Below are 12,748 nucleotides of genomic sequence, written 5' to 3' on the forward strand. Positions count from 1 at the left end.
TTGGCGCCGGCTGACTCGCCGCAGCCCACGTCCCCGCGCACGAGGGAGGCGGGGCAAGCCGGGGAATGGGAGGAGTCATCCTGCATGGGCGGGGCGAAGCTCCTCCGCGCCTTCCGACGCAGAAAGACGCCTGCGCACTGCCACCGCCCCGAGCTCCCGGTAAAATTAAGAGAAGAACGGAGGGGCAGGGTCAAGGTAACTGAAGTTCTCTTTGGGCCTCTAGGGAACAAATGCGGAAACTTTTTTTTTTTTAATTGAGCTATAATGCAAGTGCCATAAAATTCACCCTTTTAAAGAGTAAAGTTGTATTCATAGAACATAGCCACTATCTAATTTAGAACATTTTCATAACCCCCGAAGAAATCCCTACCCATTAGCATTCCTCCGTCACCCAGTTTCTGGCAACCACCAGTCTGCATTCTGTCTCTATGGATTTGTCTATTCGGAACATTTCATATAAACGGAGTCATATATGTGACCTTTTGTGTACTAGTGGCTTTCACTTAGCGTAATATTTTCGAGGTAGGTTCATCCCCGTTGTGGCGTGTATCAGTACTTCTTTGCTTCTTATGGCCTAATAATATTCTCTTGGAGGTATATACCACAGTTTGTTTATCTGTTCATTAGCTGATGGAATTTGGGCTGTTTCCACTTTTTGGCTATTTGAACAGTACTGCTGTAAACATTTGTGTACAAGTTTTTGGACAAAATATTTTCAATTCTTTTGTGTGTATACCTAGAAATGGAATTGCTGGGTTTTATAGAAACTCTGTGTTTGACTTTGAGAGGAACTACCAAACTATTTTCCACAGTGGCTGCACAATTTTACATTCCCACCAGCAATGTATGAGGGTTCCAATTTTTCTACATTAAAAAAAAAAATATTTATTTACTTATATATTTTGGCTGTGCCGGGTCTCAGTTGTGGCATGCGGACTCTCAGTTGCAGCATGCATGTGGGATCCAGTTCCCCGACCAGGGATGGAACCCGGGCCCCCTGCGTTGGGAGCACGGAGTCCCACTCACTGGACCACCAGGGAAGTCCTTCTACATCTTCACTAACACTTTTTATTGTCTTTTGACTGTAGCAGTCACGGTGGGTGTGATATGGTATCTTGTTGTGGTTTTGATTTGCATTTCCCTGATGGCTAATAATGTTGAACATCTTTTCATGTGCTTATTGGCCATTTGAATATTTTCTTTGGAGAAATGTCTTTCCAAATTATTTCCTTGTTTTTTAATCGTGTTATTTGCCTTTTTACTGTTGAGTTGTGAGAGGGTTTTGTTTTGTTTTTTGTTTTGTTTTTATAATGTACTGGACTCAAATTCCCTATCTCATATAAGATTTGCAAATATTTTCTCTCATTCTGTGGTTTGTTTTTTGCTTCCTTGATAGTGTCCTTTGAAACACAAAGATTTTACATTTTGATGAAGTGCAGTTTGTCTACTTTTTTATACAGGGAGAATATTGCAAGAGTTAGTTTTTCCCTAAGGACAAATAAAGATATAAAGATATGTTACATTTCATTTGGTAGTGTACATGTTAGTAGAATTGGTATTATTTGAAACTATGGCATATTGTATAATAATAAACGTTAGGAGTCATTGTTTCCAGAGCAAGAGAAAAGAAGATATAAGTATAAAAAAAAATAAGTGAAGTAAAAATCTTATAATGTCACTGAAAAAGCCTAGAAGCAACGGACAGTTTGACAACAGTGAGATCTCCCAGCACCCAGGTCCTTGGAGGAAAGGTTGGTTCCAGGTCGGCAGGAAATACTCAGGATGAGCATTGGGGCATCTTGTGCTGGAAAGCAAAGATATCAAGAAATGCGGTAACAGCAAAAGGACACCAAGCTCCCATTGCCTAAGATAGGGCAATCTGAACTGTCAAAAAGATTAATGGAGGCCCTTGAAACACTGAACATACAAAATGTAGCCATTCAGAGTGATACTAAAAGGGGCTAGGAGGATAAAGGGCTAGAGGGGGAGAGAAACATGTGGGGTAGGACACCAACTCCTTACTCTGAATACTGGCAATTAAAGGAAAGAACTAAGCGTTTGTCCCTCCTTTCCTGCATGAATTGTATTTCAGGGTTACCAAATTGTCCTAGTTGATGAGGGAAAGTTCTTTACAAAAGAACTCCAGTTAATGAGTGAGAAAGGAATTATAGAACTGGAAAATTACCATTTTGCAACCCCTAATGAAATTGAGGCAGGAAATTATCATCAATGAATAAAACTATCAGATGAAAGGCTGATGGGGAGTTTTACAAGGGAGCGATCAGGTTGTCACCACCTGAAGCCACCACTCAATCTTATTTATTTATTTATTTATTCATTCATTCATTCTTGGCTGCGTTGGGTCTCCGCTGCTGTGTGTGGGCTCTCTCCAGCTGCGGCGAGCGGGGGCCCCTCCTCGTAGCAGTGCACGTGCTTCTCGTTGCGGTGGCTTCTCTCATTGCAGAGCATGGGCTCCAGGCACATGGGCTTCAGTAGTTGTGGCATGCTGGCTCAGTCGTTGTGGCTCACAGGCTCTAGAGCGCAGGCTCAGTAGTTGTGGTGCACGGGCTTAGTTGCTCCGCAGCATGTGGGATCTTCCCGGACCAGGGCTCAAACCTGTGTTCCCTACACTGGCAGGCGGATTCCCAACCACTTCACCACCAGGGAAGTCCCACCACCACTCAATCTTAGAATCACTAAAAGTGGAACCACAAGGCATTGCTTGCCTCCTGAAGAGATGCAGTATGCAGCACACAGCACTGCCTATAAGGTTTTCTTTCTTAAAAGTGGAGCCTGAAGCTAACCAAGCCTCTAGGGCCAATATCCATTTACAGAGGAACATATATAATAACCAAAGAACTCAAACAGATCCAGAATACAGTACTTCTACTGGAAATTTTAAACAGTCTCTTCAACAACTCAATGATATATGAGAGAGGCGGAGTGGGGGCAGGGCTTGCCTCAATTAGATCCTTAAGACATAACCAAACGTAGCCTAGCGTATGGACCTCGTTACGACTGAAAAAAAAAAAGTAAAAAGACACTTTTGAGACAGTTAGGGAAATTTGATTATGGACTAGTTATTAGGTGATATTAAGAAATTATTGTTACTATAATAGGGAAGAAACTATTCTATTACAAGTTAACCACTAAGGTTGCCTATAAGCTTAGATTATACATAATGGCCCATCTCTGGGAACCCTGCCTTCCAGGAAAAGATAATTAAGCTAAAATACCTTTGATTAGCTCACAGAAAACATCCTGACCAGGCCCACCTGGGAATGGCTTCAAGAAGAGAGAAATTAACACATCCTGGAACCAGGACTTTACTCCCTCCCCCTTAGTATAAAAGAATCCTGAATTCTAATTCGGAGAAGGTGGTGCTTTGGGAAGTTAACCCGCCGTCTTCTCGGTCTGCTGGCTTTCCGAATAAAGTCACTGTTCCTTGTCCCAGCAACACATCTCTCAATTGATTGGCCTGTCGTTCGGCAAGCAGTATGAGCTCGGACTCGGTAAAAAATTTTGGTGAAACCATCTAGGACTCTTGTGCTAGAGGCCAGCCAACGCAGTTGGGGAATTTTCGGGTAAGGCCCTAGCAGCTACCAGGATCACTTGTCCTGAGGATCTTCCCCTCAAAGTTCCCCAAAATGGCACTGGCTGCCCCAGCACTTGGCAGTTGGAGCAAAGAATCAACATCCGGGAGGCGACGGGCTCAATACAGCAGAGTAAGTCGCTCGCTCGGGTGTGCAGCTGGAACTCGATTACCTCTGTTTGGGGCTTTTTTTCTCTGGAATAAGCCAGTTGGTTTTGTATTCGAGTGGGGTACCCTGTTAGAGGAAATAATTGCTGGTTTTTTTACCCAATTTGGATCTGGTTCGTTTGTTTCTTTGGATGCTAGCACGTGTGTGCGCCATTTGGTTTTTTTTTGTTTGTTGTTTTTTGGCTGCATTGGGTCTTCGTTGCCGAGCACAGGCTTTCTCTAGTTGTGGCGCACGGGCTTAGTTGCTCCGTGGCATGGGGGATCTTCCTGGAACAGGGCTTGAACCCGTGTCCCCTGCATTGGCAGGCGGATTCTTAACCACTGCGCCACCAGGGAAGTCCTGCCCCTTGGGTTTTGTTTGTCTTGTATTTCTGTCTTTAAAAATTGGGGAATGTTTCAACTCTCCATAAAGAAAGTCTTCTGGGGCGCATTTTGGATAAGTGACCTGATGACAGCTATGAAGCCATGACTGAGAGGAAGATGATATTTTATTCCAACAATGTAGCCGTAGTACCTGTTAGGATCTCCACAAGGGGTTTAGGCAGGTTTACTTTGGGAGCCTGTGCACCATGTACCCTCACCTTTGCTGTGTTAATTACGTTGTTTGTGGTCTCCTGTGTTGTTGGTCTGGATCCAACAGCTCTCCGAGGCGTCACAGTCACATTACGTGGGGTTGAGTTGATGGTTCTTGTGATATGTAAAAAACCCCAAGACCAAACTTGAGGGTTTACTTAGGGTTTTCTGTTCTTTGGGGTTTTCATTTCATTTTGTTTTGGTACCATTTCTCCACTTACAGACTGATGTCAGTGGAGGAAAGGACATTCCCAGGGAGAAGAGAAAGGTTCCACTTGGTTTCTAAAATCACCAAAAGCCCCACCCCAGAACCCAGTCCGGCTGGTGGATGCCAAGGCAAAAGGTATCCTTCTAATGGTTACGGTGGCCTTTGAATGGCTCTGTACCTATTCTGTGAAGAAGTGGGGAAGAATAATGAAATTTTCTTTGTGCAAGCATTTGTGCTGTTACATCAGGGTGAGAAAAAGTCAGACAGTTGTCACTTTGTGGTAAAAGAAACCCAAGGGAAAATCTGTCATGCAGGAAGAAAAGAAAGGGAATGAGGGTGAGGGTATGTTGCTCCAACCTCCGGCCAAGCTGGCTGTCCAGCTGCTCCAGCTGTTATGCCAATATGTCCACCCCTTCCACCGCCTCCCATTCCTATCCAGCCCCCGTTCCCAACGCTGGGGCTCAGGAAGCGGTCAGACTGTCTCCCCCTCCCTACAGGGCTCAATTAGAAAATCCTGTGTTTAGTTCCTGGGGCACAGGGACCTGGTTTGGTAACACCATCTAAGACCCGACCGGACACCCAGTTTGGGCCAAGAGCCACTCCCAGAGCAGGACAATTTTCCTTACGCAGTTATTTAGGGGATCTAAATGCAAATGGCCAGCTGGCTATGTTTCTACGGGCTTTCTCCACCTCAGACTTGTCTAATTGGTGACCCCTCTTATAGGGAGGATCCTCTAGATGAAAGGAGAATGGTCACTGGTAAGGCCCGGTAAGAAGCATACCAGCTCCACCTAACAGACCCAAACGGTACACCTGAAGCCCACTTGGCAGTACCCACAGCTGAACCAAACTGGGACCCCAATGAGGGAGGAATGCCCTTATGAGAGCACTGCCTTAAATGCATCTTGGCAGGACTTTGAAAGGGGAACCAAAGCAAAAGAGTTTGAACAAAATTCAAGAAATTCAGTAAAAAACAAATGAATAGTTACCAGCTCTACAGACGTTACACTCTTGCAGATCCTGAGACCCCTGAAAATACTAGAATGGTAAATTTATCCTTTTCTGGGCAAAGCACCTCAGATATCAGGAGAAAGCTGCAAAAATTAGGTGGTGCTTTTTTTTTTTTTCTATTTTTCGGCCGTGTGGCCATGTGGGATCTCAGTTCCCTGACCGGGGATCAAACCCATGCCCCCTGTAGTGGAAGAGCGGTGTCTTAACCACTAGACTGCCAGGGAAGTCCCTAGATGGGTTCGTTCCCAATGTACCTTCTCAGTTGGTAACATCAACAGGGAACAGTGACAGAAGAAAGAAGAGGCAAAATGTAACACCACTCTTCTGACAGCAGCATTGGATTCCTGGAAGGCGAGTAACCCAAAGAGAGGTGAGCCACCACTGGGGAACAAACAATATGCTTACTGTAAGGAGGAAGGACATTGGAAAAAAGATTGCCCTAGGCTAAAACATAAGAAAAAGAATGAAAAATCCGGAGCCTCTCATATTGTTAGGGAACCATTGACCAAAGCCGCCTGCCTTGGTCAGGCACGATGGATGATAACAACTTGTCTCACAATAGGAGGTTCCGATAAGGAACATGGTGCTGCCCCAAAAAACTAACTGGGAGAATTCGGTAGGGGCCAAAAGTAGGGAAGAGATGCCAGTCCATAATATTATCCTGCCAACGTCCCAGGATACTTCTCACTGGAATCCATCTTGGCTGAGAGATGCGTGCCGCACGAGGAAGGACCCTGAGTCAGGCCAAACATGGGCCAAGCAAGAGGAATGGCCAGAGACAACCTGGAGACTAACCCCATCACCATAACACCGGAGACTGCGAGCCACGTGGCAGAGCAGTCCTCCTAGTTTCCCTTACCCTGTGGCTCTCCGCCCCAGCGCCCCTTCCCAATAAAGTCTCTTGCTTTGTCAGCACGTGGGTCTCCTCGGACAATTCATCTCCGAGTGTTAGACAAGCACCCACTCTCAGACCGTGGAAGGGCGTCCCCCTTCCTGCAACAATGAGGTGGAAAGAGAGAAACACCCTGATTTAATGGAGTGGCCCAGGGGCTCCCTTGGACTTGAGGCCCTATCGGACTTGAGGCGCCCAATTCCAATTTCACCACAGGAGCCCCAGGTGAAATTGACAGTGGGGAATGAGCTGATTGACTTTCTGATAAACACAGGTACAGCAGCCTCTGTGGTGAGTGCCAAAGCGGCACAGAAAACCTCTCAATCCATCCCAGTCGCTGGAGTCTCCTGAGAAGTACAAAATCGTTCTTACTACCTCTAGAATGCCAACTAGGGGACCTCGATGTCCCTCACCATGGAAAAGGCAACTGGTTAGCTGGCCAAGCACAAAGAGGGCAGCAAAGGAAGGTGGTTATCAAGCCATGATAGGATCACTTCTCCCACAGATTGACTTGTCAAAATACCAGCTGGTGTATTCAGAAAAGGACAAAGAGAGGACCAAAGAGTAGGGTTTCATTCTGATCACACCTCGCCTGACTGGAAATGTAGCACACAAGGAACTGTTTTGATCCCTCAGGCCCTCTTGGACACTGTGCTGCAGCACATTCCTAATGGTACCCATTATGGGAGAGATGCCACCTTACAGTGGAGTCAAAACTATGCAATGGGGCCTAACCTACAAAAGACCAGCCAGCCAGTCACTCAGAATTGCATGATTCGTGCTAAAAATAACCCAAGGAGTGCTGTTAGACCTCCCCGGACAGGGACCCAACACAGAGAAACCTGCCCCACCAAGGACTGGCCAGTAGACTTGACTGCTTTGAGCTGCAGGAAACTTCAAACACCTGCTGGTGTTTAGACCCTGTCTCAGGATGGGTGGAAGCATATCCCATCTGGACCAAAAAAAAAAAAAAAAAAAAAAAGCCTCCAAAATGGTTAAAGCTCTCCTTAAGGAAATTATCTCCTGATTTGGATTAAATCATTACCATGAACTGGAAACTACATTCATCCTGGAGACCACAATCAATAAGAAAAACCGAGAAAATGAATCCTGCCTTAAAAAGGAGCATTGCTAAAATATGTCAGGAGACTAATTTAACTTGGGATAAGGTCTTGCCAGTTGCCCTGCTACAGATCAGAGTGGCTCCCAGAAGCAGACTTAAATTAAGCCCCTTTGAAATATTGTATGGTAGGCCATTCCAGGTGTCTGCTTGGGCAGAAGAATGTATAAATGCTCTGAAAGACCTAGCAGCTGTCAATTATGTTAGAGCTTTGGCACTACACTAACCTCTGTTCCTGAGTTTACCTCCAACAGCTCTGCCTATCCAACTGAAGCAGCCTTACATCCTTTTCAACCCAGGGGAGACTTGAGTCCTGCTTACAACTTGGAGAGAACAAGGGCCTGAACATCAGCTGCTTGCAAGGTGGACAGGACCACATGTCGTATTACTTACCGTGCACTCGTCTGTCGGATTAGCTGGGGTAAAGCCGTGGATTCATCACACTCGGATTAAAGCAGCACCACTGTCATCAGAAAACAACCCAACTCCTGAGAAGCCTGGAGAGCAATGGGTTTGTGAACTCTTTGAAGGCTTAAGGTTGCTCTTTAAAAAAAAAAAGGTATTGAGACTGTAACTTCATTGTAGCTGGAGAAGGGTCAACCTACTTGTTTAATCTTACTCAAATGAATAGCACAGGAATCTTGTATAATTATGGCACGGTCCGAAAGTTAAAATTAATAGGTATGTACGGGCAACTGGAACCAAAACTCCAAGTCTGACTACAAGTTAGACAACAAAGGGCTAAGGGGTTTCATCAGGTTCAAATAGTTGTCCATAAAAAAAGGAAAGAGGAATGTGCTACTGACTAAACGATTCTAATTTCCATTCCATAATCACCTCTTTGTAGGCACAGTTCAGCAGAGTAGAGCGGTCTTCCTCCCTTTTCACACAGGACTGTGGAATGGGTCGTTGACAGTGGGGAACTATAATAGGAAAGGACCTTATAATATCAATAGAATACAAAGTTAATCACTAAAGGGGTGTTGCCTATAAACTTAAATTATACATAATGGGAATCCTGCATCCCAGGTAACGAACCTTAAGGTAAAATACCTTTGTTTAGCTCACATTCCCACCTGGGAATGGCTGCAGGAAGAAATTGACATATCCCCTCCGGAGTCTGGCTGGAACCAGGACTTTCCCACTCCCCTTTTAGTATAGAACTCTAACTAGGAAGATGGTTCTTTGGGGTGCTGGTCTGCCACCTTCTCAGTCGGCGGGCTTTCTGAATGAAGTCGCTACTCCTTGTCCCAACATCTCACCCACTTGCTGCGGGGCAGGCCAACCAATCCAGAGCAGGAGGTTGAACTTGGTAACATTGCTTTTATTAGATATGATAATGCCATTACAGCTACGGAAAAAAAAAAAAGTGTTTTTCAAAAGATGCACATAAGTATATAGGTGTGCAATGAGATGATGTCCAGGATTTATTTGAAAATGCTTCAACAAAGAAAGGGAAGACTGAGGGAAGATGCGCCCAGCAGAAGGAACAGAGAGTGCGGAGCGCCAGAGACCAGCGAGGACCAAGGCGAGGTGGGGCGGGTGGGCAGCGGAGGGATTGCCTGGGATCAGGTCCTGCGGAAGAAACATCCCACGGTGGGGACAGTACCCCCGAGGGTGTGGAGAGCTCAGTAGGAGAGGGACCGTTCGGGGCGGGGCGGTGTCGGGGCACAGGCGCCTTCCGTGGGCGGGAGCAGCCTCCCCAGGCTTTCCGCCCAGCTCTGCGCAGGAGAGAGAAGGATGTGCACCAGAGCCGAGGGAGGTCGGGCATGGCTTTGCAAGGCTGGCTGGCTCTCCTTTCATCTTCCCTTTACCCCATGCTGACAGGGAGTGCCGCCTGCTCTGGCTTTGGGCACCCAGCGGGGATCACGTGAAGTCTCTGTCCTGGTGGAGCTCACTGTCCAGCTGGGGAGATGCACAAGAAACCCATGCAGAGGTGAAATGAGGAGTTGGGGTGACAGTGTTGGTGATATACAGGGATCCTGTAGAGTTTTCTACATGCTGTATCCATTTACCACAGAAGTAATGGCTTCAGACAACTCAGAGTTACTGTCTTAGGGCTCTGTAGTTGGACTTCAGACTTGGGTCCCACCAGGCTAAGAGCAAGGTGTTCCCAGGGCTGCATTCCTACCTGGAGGCTCCAGGGGAGAGTCCATTCCTGCCTTTTCCACTTTCTAGCGGTCACCCGCGTTCTTCGCCTCTCTGTTCTCTTCCTCTCCAAAATGTGCAACAGCAGCTTGGCTCCCTCTCCCATCACATCACTCTGACCTTTCTCCCTCTGATTTCTGCCAGCCTCTTCCACTTCTACGGACCCTTGTGATTACATGCACCCACCTGGGTCATCCAGGATCATCTCCTTCTCTTAAAGTCAGGTGACTAGTCACCTTAATTTCATCTTCAACCTTAACTCCCCTTTGCCATGTAACCAAACATATTCATAGGTTCAGGGATGAGGACATGCATCTCTTCAGTTAAGAGACATGGACCTCTTCATCCGCCTGCCACAGATGGGGAGACAGATGGAGATAGAGAAAGATGGAGGAAGAAAAAAGGGTATGAAAAGAGATACAGATCCTGGGTGAGAGGAGGGTTGTGGAGAGAGAGAGAAAAGAGACACCATCCCAGGTGTGCTAGAGGAGTCCTCAGAAGGATTTCGTCTGCTAGGCGGACCTTCCCAGGAAGTTGTTCCAGGAGAGCCTGCGGCTCTTCAGGGTTGGGCCAGTTTTTAATTGTCAGGGAGGGAGGAAAAGAGGGCAGCTCTCAGCCGTTCAATCCTGCCAGCATTTCCTGAGCATCAAGGCTATTCGGGAGACTTCCCTGGTGGTCCAGTGGTTAAGACTCTGGGCTCCCACTGCAGGGGGTGCCGGTTCGATCCCTGGTCGGGGAACTAAGATCCCGCATGCCACACAGTGTGGCCAAAAAAAAAGGCTATTCGGAGCCATATTCCTGGGATAGCACCTCCCAACCCGGGGCTCAGGGGGTGTATGCAAATGTAAGTCTCCTTGGTTGGGGGTTGGGGGAAGCTTTCACCAAATTCTTAAAGGGTCCTGGGACCAATAAAGTTAACTCCTGTCTTGAGGGTTATCAAATGAAGTGCTTAGAATGCACCTGGCTGCAGCCACTTTGGAAAACAGCTTGACAGTTCCTCAAAGTGCAGAGTTACCATAGGACCCAGAAATTCCATTCCTAGGTAATGTACCTGAGAGAACTGAAAACACGTCTGCACACAAACTGTACGTGAATGTTCACAGCAGCATTATTCATGATAGCCAAAAAGTGGAAACGACCCAAATGTCCATCATCTGGTGAATGGATAAACAAATGTGGTGTATAGCCATACAACGGAATAGTGTTCAGCCATAGAAAGGAATGAGGTACTGATACGTGTTCACTACATGGATGAACCTTGAAAACATCATGCTAAGTGCAAGAAGCCAGACACAAAAGACCGTACGCAGTATGAGTCCACTTAGAAGAGGTGTCCAGGATAGGCCAAGACAGAAAATAGCAGAAAGTAGACAGGTTGCCTGGCAGGTGGGTAGTGAATGTTAATGGATACAGTGTTTCTTTTGGAGGTGATGAAAATGTTCTAAAATATAGATTGTGGTGGTGGTTGTGCAACTCGGTAAATACCCTAAAGCCATTGAATTGTACAGATTAAATGGGTGAACTTTAAGGTATGTAAATTACCCCTCAAACTGTTCTTAAAAAGGAGGAGGAGGGGGCTTCCCTGGTGGCTCAGTGGTTGAGAGTCCGCCGGCCGATGCAGGGGACACGGGTTCGTGCCCCGGTTTGCGAAGATCCCACATGCCGCGGAGCGGCTGGGCCCGTGAGCCGTGGCCGCTGAGCCTGCGCGTCCGGAGCCTGTGCTCCGCAGCGGGAGAGGCCACAACAGTGAGGGGCCCGCGTACCGCAAAAAAAAAAAAAAAAAGAGGAGGAGGAGGAGTGACTCTTGGCCCTTAAAGTATCAATACAAAGAATTTCACCTGATCATCACAACCCTGAAAGGCGGGCTTGCCCTTCCTCCCATCTTACAGGGGGCGTGTCTCAGAGGTGAGAGATACCAGCCCAAGGCAAGATGGCTGGTTAATGACAGAGCTTGGACTTGAACCCAGGTCTTCTTTATTGGTCCTTCTTTGTCCTGTGGGCCACTCTGGAGTGTGCATTAGGAGGTGACAAGGTAAGTGCAGCAGATAAGGAGACATCTTCTTAGTAGGTGCTGGAGAGGGGTTTTGACAGGAGGAAAACCAGATAGTGGGGCAAGACCAAGCACTGCAAATGCTCCCCTGAGCCACACTCTATCCTAAGCCCTTGCCTCACTTAATCCTCCCGGTCATGGGGAGAGGTTGTTTCTATCCCGTCCACCCCCATTTTATCAATGAAGCCGGCTCAGAGAGGTAAAGTTGCCTACAAAGCGCACAGCTTGTAAGTGATTTGAACCACGTCTTCCTGACCTCAGGGCCTGTGATCCTTTCCCTCTCCAGGCTGCAACTATTCAGGAGGCCACTCCAGGGAAGGGGTGAGAACCTGCATTGGAGGCTTCAGGACAGAGAGATGCAGGGCTGGGTGAGGAAGGCCCAGTGGGGAGGCTGCAGGCTCTCTTCCCACAAGGCAATCTCATTTAGGGGTAGCCCAGGCTCAGTCACCCCCCAGGACTGCGGGGCTGAGCTGGGAGAGGCAGTGTCGGATGAGTTGATTCTGAATGCCTGTGCAGGAGTTGGGGAGCCAGAGAGGAGGCTGAACCTGCCAGGGAGAAGGCTGAGGATGGGGCTTTGTTCTGAAGAGATGAGGGGCACAGCCTAAGCTGGGCAAAGCCAAGGAGAAACGGTGAGGGGAAGGGGACTCGGGGAGACTGGGTCAGGGGCCAGACTGCTTCTGGGGGCAGAGGCCTGGATGCTTGTGTCCTTGTGTTCTGCTCCAACTAGATTCCCTACCCTTGCTTTTTCTCCTCATCCTTTCTCACAGACAACCCCCGCTCTCATCTTTCCAGAAACTTTGCTTTTGAGGGGGAGGCTGCAGTTTAGAGGAGGGAGGTCCTACAGAAATAGTTAGGTCTGAACGTCAGCACCTTCCTGAGTCCCAGGCTCCTCTGGTGGAAGGGCAGTCCCCCACTTTTCCATGTTTAGATGGTCAGCCCGGCGAGGGGAGGGGCCCAGGTTTCTTTCTTCTTATCAGGATGGGGCA

This window comes from Delphinus delphis, chromosome 1 (genome assembly GCF_949987515.2).
Source record: "Delphinus delphis chromosome 1, mDelDel1.2, whole genome shotgun sequence".
Taxonomy (NCBI): domain Eukaryota; kingdom Metazoa; phylum Chordata; class Mammalia; order Artiodactyla; family Delphinidae; genus Delphinus; species Delphinus delphis.